This window comes from Phascolarctos cinereus, unplaced genomic scaffold, assembly GCF_003287225.1.
Source record: "Phascolarctos cinereus isolate Bilbo 61053 unplaced genomic scaffold, phaCin_HiC Scaffold_9;HRSCAF=440, whole genome shotgun sequence".
Classification (NCBI taxonomy): domain Eukaryota; kingdom Metazoa; phylum Chordata; class Mammalia; order Diprotodontia; family Phascolarctidae; genus Phascolarctos; species Phascolarctos cinereus.
In genome coordinates, this window is record NW_027556402.1 from 247001843 (window position 1) to 247012436 (window position 10594).

The 10594-nt window shown below is 34.1% G+C and overlaps 1 pseudogene; it reads right to left on the reverse strand.

Moving 5' to 3' along the window:
• Positions 1–375: 375 nt before the first annotated feature.
• Positions 376–1318, reverse strand: LOC110199553 (olfactory receptor 10AG1-like; annotated as a pseudogene).
• Positions 1319–10594: the final 9276 nt, after the last annotated feature.

Here is a 10594-nt window from a genome sequence, read left to right on the forward strand (position 1 = left end):
ATTGGCTAGCGTTTAATTATTTTAAAAATTATATACTTAGTTTCCTGAGGAAATCAGAATTTAGGAGAATTTCTCAGGGTCGCATAGCTGGTAGGTACCAGAGGCAGCCTTTTAATGCATTTTTTGAGGCCAGCTCTCAATATACTAAACTACACCATATTGCCTTTAGAAAAATAGAGCAGAACATGTTGAACCTTTGATAACATGTAGAGACTGAAAATGTAATTCTGGTAATGCGAAGTTGTGTAATAAGTGATTGGGATTATGAAAAAAAAAAGAATGGTGATGATTTCAGAGACTAGTGAGCGAAAAAGATTGGAGGAATATTCAGTAGGAATTATAAGTGAGATAAGTAATGAAGAATGGTAAATTCACCTATGTTCTTACTAACCCTACACATTTAGGTAATAGTTTTCTCATCGCCACAATAAAATCTTTGTTCCTCAGACTATATATAAGGGGATTAAACATTGGGGTCACAATGGTGTAGAAAAGAGACAACACTATTTCAGTTGCTGATGAGTGATGGGACTTAGGCATCAAATATGAAATAGAAGCAGACCCAAAGTATAAAGTGACAACCATGAGGTGAGAGGAGCAAGTAAAGAAGGCTTTGTATCTCCCCTTGGCTGATGGCACCTTCAGAATTGTGGCAATGATTTTGGCATATGACCCAGATATGAAAAGAAAAGGAAACATCCCAAAGAGGCCAGCATTAAAATAAATACTATACTGCTCTACAGAAATGTTCCCACAGGCCAGCTTCAGTAATGGTGGGATATCACAGAAGACATGCTCAAGCTTATTTGAACCACAGAAGGACAGAGAGAAAATCTGGTATGTGAGTCCTATCAGAATAAGGATCCCAATGATCCAGGAGCCAACAACCAGCCAAACACGTCTTGTGGTTCATGATGAGAGGATAGTAGAGTGGCTTACAAATTGCCACATAACGATCATATGCCATCACAGACAAGAGGAAGCATTCAGTGACTCCCAGAATAAGAATGAAAAAAACCTGTGTAGCACAGCCGAGAAACGAAATATTCCTTTTCTGTGTCCAAAGGTCTGTAAGAATTCTGGGAAGAGTGACTGATGTGTAACAGATCTCCAAGAAGGAGAAGTTTCCAAGGAAAAAATACATGGGGGTTTGGAGACTTGGTTCTACCTTGGTTATTGCTATGATGAGACCATTTCCTATCAAGATACTCAGGTAAATTACTAAGAAAATCACAAAGAGAAACTCCTGAAGGTTAGGAAGGTCAGAAAATCCTAGGAGAAAGAATTCCACTGCAAGCGTAATATTTACTTCTGTCATTTCTTTCTATGTAGTCCAACTTTGGAAATTATGAATTTGGCATGGATTTAACTTCATTTATTTTGTTCTTGTCTTCCTCCTCTGTAAAATGAAAAAAAAGATTGAATTAAATTATTTTGGGATAAATGTTAACTTCAGAAATTCCAATCTCGATTCCCTAAGTCTCCTTTGATTTGACAATTGAAGAAATATTAATGGCAAAACTGACTGGTCACTGGAATTGGAGTCAGGAAGAAGTGAATTCAAAACCAGTCACAAATACTTAGCTGTGTGAGTCAAGTCACTTAATTCTTTCTTGTCTCAGTGTCCTTGTATGTAAAATGTGAATAATAATGACATCGTTGTTCCAGGATTTTTGTGAGGATAAAATGAGCAAATATTTTAAAAAAATTTTGCATACCTTGAAATGTTCTATAAAGGTCCACTATTATAAATATTAATGTCAATGAACAAACGCACCATTGGTGAAGTTGTGAAATGGTTTAATTATTCTATAAAACAATTTGAAATTATGCTGAAAAATCTATAAAAATTTGCATATTCTTTGACCCAGCAATATAATTACTAGACCTACATCCCAAAATGATTTAAAAAGGTGGGAAAATACCTATTTATATAAAAATATTAATAGTAGTTTTTTTTTCTTTATGGCAATGAATTGGAAATTGAAGGATGCCCAATTGGGGAATGGCTAAATAAGTTATGACATACGATTGTGATATATTACTATTGTGTTATAAGAAATGATCAGGACGGTTTCAGAAAAACCTGGACTTACATGACCTGATGCAAAGTGAAGTCAGCACAATGTCCAATTAGAAACGAAATTACCTAATGTTGTATTGTTCTCTTTTAATTAATTGGCCTTATTTCAGTAATTGCTTTTTAAGTATGAATGTGTGCATCTTCCTGTTTCCCAGGTCCAGGACTAAGCTGAGAAGGTCTGATCACACTTTGTTGGACAGATACTTAATAAATCAATACGCTTGGAAGACTGGACTTTTTCTTCCTTAGTCATTCCATCTTTTTATGCAGCACAAAAATCCTTCATTTACATTATAGCCCAGCTGGCGTGAAACCTTTTACGTAGAATTCTTCCTGAATGCTCCAGATGCTCTTAATCCCTTCCTTCACCATTACAGTTCTTTACTTTGTCAATATATGTTTACATATATTCTCTCCAACAAGCATTTACATATTCACACTATTCTCTCGAGAACAGTGGCAGAACCACTTCCAATTTTTTTCCTTCCTGTATCTATCACAATGGCTGAAATATACTAACAGCTTAATAAATGTTTGGTGCTTGGTTGTTTGAGAATATACTATGATGATGGTATGGCAATAGAGTGACTAGGAATACCTTTTCCCATTTAATGTTTATCCACTGATAAATGAAGTTCCACCATTTTGAATTTAATTCACTTTCTACTTAAGACTTTCTGTCAACATTATTTTTTCCAATCACTAAGAATTGGCAGCATTTAGGTATGAATTCTTTAAAATCTTTTCTCATGTGCCAACTAGCTGAGATAATAGAACATATAGGAAGTTCAAATTCTATAGGAAGTAGAATGTAATGAGTCTGGAGCTGAACTATTGTCCACAGAAGACAACCCCAGAGAGAATGTCCCTTTATAAAATTTTAGGTAACATAATGGATAGAGTTTCAGCTCTGGAGTCAGGAAGACTCTTTTTCCTGAGTTCAAACTTAACCTCAGACACTTACTGGCTGTGTAACCCTGGGCAAGTCCCTTAAACCTATTTACCTTAGTTCCCTCATCTGTAAAATGAGCTGGAGAAGGAAATTATAAACAACTTACTATCTTTGCCAAGATAACCCCAAATGAGGCCACAAAGAATTGTAGACAAGTGAAAGAACTGAACAACAACTCGTGATACCTTAAGAAATCAGAATTTCAGCATGCTTTTAGGTTTAGAGTTGATCAAGTTTTCAAGATAAGGAATATGGCAGTGTCAGGCTAATTAAACATAGTACAGTGAATAGGACATTAGAGTTGGAGTTATTGAAGACTTGGATTTGGAAAAAAAAAGATTCAGTAATTGAGCTGTTCAACCCTGAGGATGTAATTTAAATTTTCACTGAGTTAGTTTCCTTATTTGTAAAATGAAGATGTTTTACTTGGTTACTAAGGCCCTTGGCATATCTAAATCTGTGATCCTGTGAAATTAGATGTTATAGGAAATCCGAGGACATTGTGCTAATTATGTTATTTTACCAAAATTTGAGTTTTCCTCTAAATATTCCCTCTTCTTCTTGACTGTTTTTTCTAAGGATCCAAATTGTGTATTCTCTTTCTTCTCTTTGGGATTTCATTATAGATTCTCAATGTCTCTTCACTTTCCCCTGCATGTCTCTGCCCACACAGACCGATGATAATTCTGTGTCCAGTTTAGAAAGGAACTATTTACTGGAAATTAGTAGACATGAGGTCTACACATGACTATCTCAAGTGAGCTGCATGATTAAGTGACCAATTCTCCTTTACTTCACAAAATCTCAGTTTCTTTTTCTGTGAATCACAAACTGTCCCATATCAAATGAGACAATGTATTAGAAAATGAAAAGCATAAAAAACATGATGAGGATAAATCAGTAGATGCTTAAAGACATTTATTCATGCTATTCACTAGAAAATCAAATAGTGATGGTTAAAATGTCATAACATTTGTTTGTTAACTGAAATTTTATGATTACTTAACATACTTCTTGCCATCAATTAAAGGCAAAGAAAAAACACTTCAGTAGTTGCCAGAGGGTTCCATAAGTGGAAATTAGAGTCACCCTAAGAATCAGGGAACTGCTTCACTCCACTACAAATTATTGTCCTCTTTGTGATCCTCTGTCACACTCCTTGCTAAGCATTTTCATTTCCACTAAAAATTCTTCATTGCTCCTTTTTGAGAACTCCTCAGGGGGAAACATAGTATAGCAGAAAAAATAATGAAGTTGAATTTGGGGACATGAAGCACTTCACTAATCTACTAGTATGACCTTAAACTCTATGATTGCCACTCTCCTCCCATGTAAACAAGTGCAGGGGTTGTGCTATAACTCGACTGTAGATTTCATTACAGAACACTACTGTGGTCGCTTCTATCTTTCTAAGCCTATATTAAAAAAAAAGAAAAAGTCAAGTTAGACCCTAAGGATTTGTCTTAGGCACAAAAAGATAGACTTGCTCATACTCTGGCAGCTAAAAAATTTCTGAGGAATAATTAGAATCCAGGGCTTCATGACTACATATTCAATGTTCTATCCATTCTTCCATATTCCCTCATTACTGTTCACTATATTTCTAATTAAATCAGTTCAAGCAGTTGCTAAGGAACCAGGTTGAAATCTACTAGGGGGCACTGTTGAATCTACTGGGCTATATGTTTTTGTTTCTCATTTCTTTGTTTGTTTTGTTTGTTTTTTGTTTTTGTTCTGTTTGTTTGTTTTCAGTCTGAATGGGCAGAGGGAATCAGAAGCCAAAGTCCAATGAGCTCCTAAATTCAGCCCAGGATCCATGAGTGTATTCCTCTGCTTCATATTTTCTTAAGCAAAGAAAATGGATCAATGAGTACCATATGAGGAAAATTCAAGTTCTAAAGAATCTTTGGCCAAGTTCATTACTCTAAGTGACAAATTGCCAATGTAGAGTTGTTCTGAACATTTTTGAAGAGAGTGTCAGAGCTTCTCTTCCTCCTTTGTATGATCAGGGCTAATTAGCCACTGTGGAGTTGCACAGATGGTTGGTATTGGCTGAAACACTAAAACCAATATTAATCGAGTTCAAGTTTCATGCTCATTTATCATTCATGAGAAAGGAGAAAAACATATATGTTTCCTTATAGCAATAGAGGATCTAATTCACTGATCTATTTTTGAAATGGCATCTATTCCAAGAGTCAGACTCAACAAAGCAAGGCTGAATTTATATAGTTTAAGTCCTTTGTGGCCCTGGCTCATCATCTGTACCTCACTCTCTTGCTGCTAATTATTGCATAGACTTTTTCTAAATGTGAACCATTAACCTAAGCATCTCTAACATATCCTAGAGGCCTTTCCCAGTCATATTATTTGGTCTGCTCAAACTTCAGCCCTGAAAACTGTGAGTGACCTCTAAGAATGAATGATCTCACACCCCCCATAATTCAAGAGAAATTTGTCAGTTTTACTATTTCCATTGATTCTAAAGGCTGATCTAAATCATAAAAAAATTAAAACTCTCAATGGAGAGAAATAGAAGCTATGACAGGAGATTGTATGCTTACCTTTCTCAGGTGGAATGAAATAATAATCTGCAGCTTCTTTCTTTGAGGAAATATAATTTAAAAATACATATACATATGTGATTCTTCATAGATGTATACATATCAGTTAGAATTATAATGTCATCTTCTCTAGCCAAGCAACAGGGGCTGAGCTTCTTCAAAAAATGCCCACCAAGTGTAAAACCTTTTGAGCTTATTAAGTAGAAAATATTCCTGTCTTGGTCTACTCTTTGGGGACAGTTTCTCTCCCATGTCACCATTTTTTTTTTTAACGAGAGATTATGTCTTCTCTTTCCAAGCCCAGAACACCAAACACCTGTTAATGAAAAAGTGCAATGTACTGGAGTGTTTCCTAGGATTGGAGCCAGGAGATCATGGTTCTGGGATTGGCTCTACCACTTACTAACTATTACAAATCATTACTCCATCTGAGAGCTAGGTGTAATTGGGAACTACATCATTCCCTAACTTCTAGAGTTCATATAAAGAAAGTGCTTTGTAAAATAACAACAACAGCAGAAATAATAATAATACATATGTGCAAATGGGAATAATTAGTATTTAAGGTTACTAATGTTCGTAATAATAAAAACACATTTGTTATTTGGCTTGGTAATCCAGAGCACATTTCACCAACTATTCCCTTTTTTAAGACAACATTTCTTGTTTTGCAAAATAATGTGGCATTGTATCCCGTCCCATTCTCATTTTGGGATATATGTATTCAACTTCATACAGTTGCAAGAACATTCTTTCTACATATATACGACAAGAATTCAAATCTTGGCTCTGCTGGTGATAACCTTACTACTTAGACACATCACTTCTTTTTTGTCCTTAACTTTCTCATCTATAAATTATATGTTAGAATATATAATTTATTAAGCCTCTATTTGCAGCAAATCATAGGATTTTATGATGGTAATCACATAATTTGTTAAAGAACAGCTAGGTATTTCTTGGTGAAAGAGAACATTGGGATTGTATAAACCACCTATGTCAATCTATAGGTAGATGTCTTCTAAATATATATTTTTAGAAGTAATAAGGTAACAATACCTTTATTCTACATTTATTAAAGTACTCTACATCACTAATTTAAAAAAAAACATAATTTGGTTTAAATGTAAGGAATTTATTCTCTGGGGCCTAAATATTGTCAGTATTATGTTTTAAATTAAAATCAAATAGTATGTGTACTTGTAGCCTCAGGGAACAGAATTTCAAAATGTTAGAAAATCCTCTTCCTTTTCCTAATCGGTGCTTCACATTCTTGCTGGTTATTACTAAGATTTTGAAAATCTGTATATTCCCTGAGTCAACAATGACGTCTTATGTATCATTTGTATTTTAAGAAGCAATTTAGATTTTTATGGTCCCAGAGACTGCTAAATGGTGAAATGGTTAGAGTACTGGGCCTGAAGTCAGTAAAATTTGAGGGGCAGCAGTACAGGTTGGGTAATCCCCTTCCTGATAGCTGGGAAATTATGATATGAGCCTTTCTCTGCCCACTGTGTCACAGCCCCAGGGACTCTGAACCCACAAGTCTATAAGCCCGAATAACAGGCACCCATTCCACTAAGTTGACGTAAGCATCATCTACTGAGAGCAGCTGTGTCATTGTTACTTCATAATTTCACTCTTTTGGGGAAACTTTTTGGGTGATATTTTTATATTGGCTCCTTTTTTGTCTTTGATGTTTATAATCCCCCCCTAGTATTACTGGATCCGCAGTAATCTTGCAGAAACCTGGTTCACACTTCTAGTGGCATTGCTGGAGATTACATTTTGTGTAAAAGTGGTTATAACACTCTAAATGCACACATGTACACACACACACACACACACACACACACACACACACACACATACACTTATGCCTCCATCAACTCCAGAACATGAGTTATTCAGATCTTTGTGTGTTTTTATTCAAACTATTCACTTCTCCCCATTTACTGACTCCAGACTTCTCTGATACTGAAGATAGAACACTGGATGGTGCTCAGTACAATTCCTAGTCTTACCTTAAAAGATTTATATTGCCTTGTGAAAGGCAAAAAAAAAACAAAACCACTACTCTGAGACCTTGCTTTCTTAATATGTGAAATGATAAAAACAATTTCTGCTGTTCTTACCACAGAGAGACATTGAAAATTTCAAGTAAATTAATTATTTGGTACATTTTAAAATTAGACATATGACCTATATATTCCCACTCTAGGACTCTAAAGACCCCTTAATTAATATCTTGACATTCAGCAGAAAGACCTGTCCCCAGAATCAGAAAACCTAGTTCCATCCATGACATTCTGGCTGAAGACTTTTGGGATCACATATAAGATATTGTTCCTCTTTAAGACTAATTTTCACTATAAATAATGGGAAAAATAAGATTTTAAGTTCTTGACTTTCTAAGCTATTGTAAGAAAAATATACTGTGAATTGTAGAATACCTTGTAACAACATTCATAATAATGTTAATGTCTAATGGTTTGGAGGAGCAACCAACACAATTCTTGCTAAGCCTCTCTTCTCATCTGTATATCTCTGAAATATAAGTGGTCACATTTCTCCTCCCACTTCAATGGAGGCTATGCCACTGCTTATGCATTTGGAGTTCCATTATACCTCCATGGCATACCTTCTTCCTGAGTTCAAACCTGACCCCAGATACTTACTAGCTGTGTGATCCTGTTTGCCCTAATTTCTTCATCTTTAAAATGAACTGGAGAAGGAAATGACAAACCACTCCAGCGTCTCTGCCAAGAAAACCCCAAGAGCAGTCATGAAGAGTTAGACATGACTGAAAAAAAAAATGACCAAACAACAACACAATGAGTAAATACTTCAAAACAAATGAAAAGAATGCACTTCATTAGACAGAGCTCCCCGTGGAATTTGAGACCATGGAACCATAACATGCTTTTCCTAAGTGGCACAAAACTGATTTGAGAATTGTGAGAGAAAAAAATATTTCTTTCACACAAAAAAAAGAAAAAAAAGAAAAAAGTAAAATAATGAGCAAAATAGACAAAAAAAAACCTAGGAAAATAAACATGCCATGGCATGCCTCAACAAAGAAATAAGAGAAAAAAAAATAGAATAAGAATGCAAACATATAGAAGTGAAGGACAATCTAGAAGAAGAGAAGGATTAAAAAATTAACATTAAATGTACTCACTATGCAAGCAAATATATTGATCTCAAAGAGAAGATACACAGAAACAATCTAAGGATCTTAGGTCCCTCAGATGTGAATGACAGGACAAAAAAACCTTAGCATTTTAAAGGAAGATAGAAGAGAAGTGCCCAGAATTTTGGAATATATACAATGAAATTCCAATTAAAAAAATTTATCAAATCACTTAAATACAAAAAAGGGAAAGAAAACAGCAAGCAAAAATACCAAGGTTCATCATGCCTTAGCATCCAAATTTATTAGAGAAACATCATCTAAGCTTCAAGAAGATAGAGAGGGCAAAACAACAGTAATAGGAGATTTCAATATTGAACTTTCAGCTTTAAATATATTTAAAAGTAAGGTGAAAAAGTAAGAAAATGAACAGATATATACAAAACGCAGAGTTAAAAAATGTTACCTTCTAAATAGGAGAGCAAAAGAATATACATATTTCTCGGCAACAGATCAAAATTTGTTAAAAAAAAAACAGCCATTTTTTGGGAAACAAAGATATGGCAAAAAAATACATAAATAGTTAATATTTCCTTTGTAGACTATAATACAATAAAAATGTTAATTGATTCAGGGACTGCAAACAAAATATACTGACCTAAATGGAGACTTAACAAGGAAATCATAAATACTGTGTCAAAAAACAAACCAGAGGTAAAAAAAAACTGTATTAAAGGAAATGATAAAGATGAAAAAAACATACCAAATTTTCTGAGATGCAGGTATATCAGTCTTCAGGGGAAAAATAAGAGTCTTATAAGCATATATTTCTGAAATAGAAAAAAAAGTAGAGGTTTCATGATGGTTTTAAAATTAGAGAATCAAAAAGTAAACAAAAAATTTGAAAAGCACAAAACGGGAGACAATAAAAATTAAAGAAGGATTAAATAAAGAGGAAACAAAATACAGAAGTGATAAATGAAACTGAGCCAATTAGTTTAAATACTGTTAAATTGATAAAACATGAGCTTATCAGAATGAAAAGAAGGCAGAAAATCAAATCAATATGTAGCATGAATAAAGTAAGATAACAGCAAAGCACAACAATTAAAAAGAATAATCCAAACACCATATACATTATATGTTAAGAAAACTAGGAATGCAAAAGAAATAAAGAAATGCTTCAATAGTATTAAATACCCAAACCATCTGTAGAATAGAGATCTTACAAAATAAAATAAAAAAGCCTGATATCAGAAAAGGAAACAAATCTACCCATAAAGGAACTCCTAAAGGAAGAAATAAAAATCTGGTTCTGTTGAATTCACAAAAAAAAAAATCAAACATTTAAAGATCAGTTAGAAGCCATACTTCACAACTGATTCTCAAAAATTACGAGAAGACTCTTCCAGAATCTTTCATTTAGAGACAGATACATTCCTATATTATTTTTTTCTTTGATGCTTTATTTGTATCCTTTTCACACTGTGTTCTTCTCCTGAGTATATGCATTGATCTTCTCTGCCACTGAAGGAGCTGTTTAGTAGTCAAATTAATTTTTATTGCTGTTGTTTGCTCGTTTGTCAAGCTTTTTTTTAAACTTTGAACTTTATATATAAAGTTGGTTTCTGTTCACCTAAGAATAGAGAGGCACTGCCCCAAGCTTCAGGCTTTTTTTGTGTGTGTGCTGTTGTTTTCAGATCCAATTCTGGGGGGTTAATTGGGAAATAGGCAATGAAAAAATACCATACATGTTGAAAAGCAGTGATATATGAAATGAATATGAAAAGCATAGAATTATCTACATGAAATGATGCAGACTGAGGTAAGAAAAGCCAAGAAAACAATATACATAATGACTA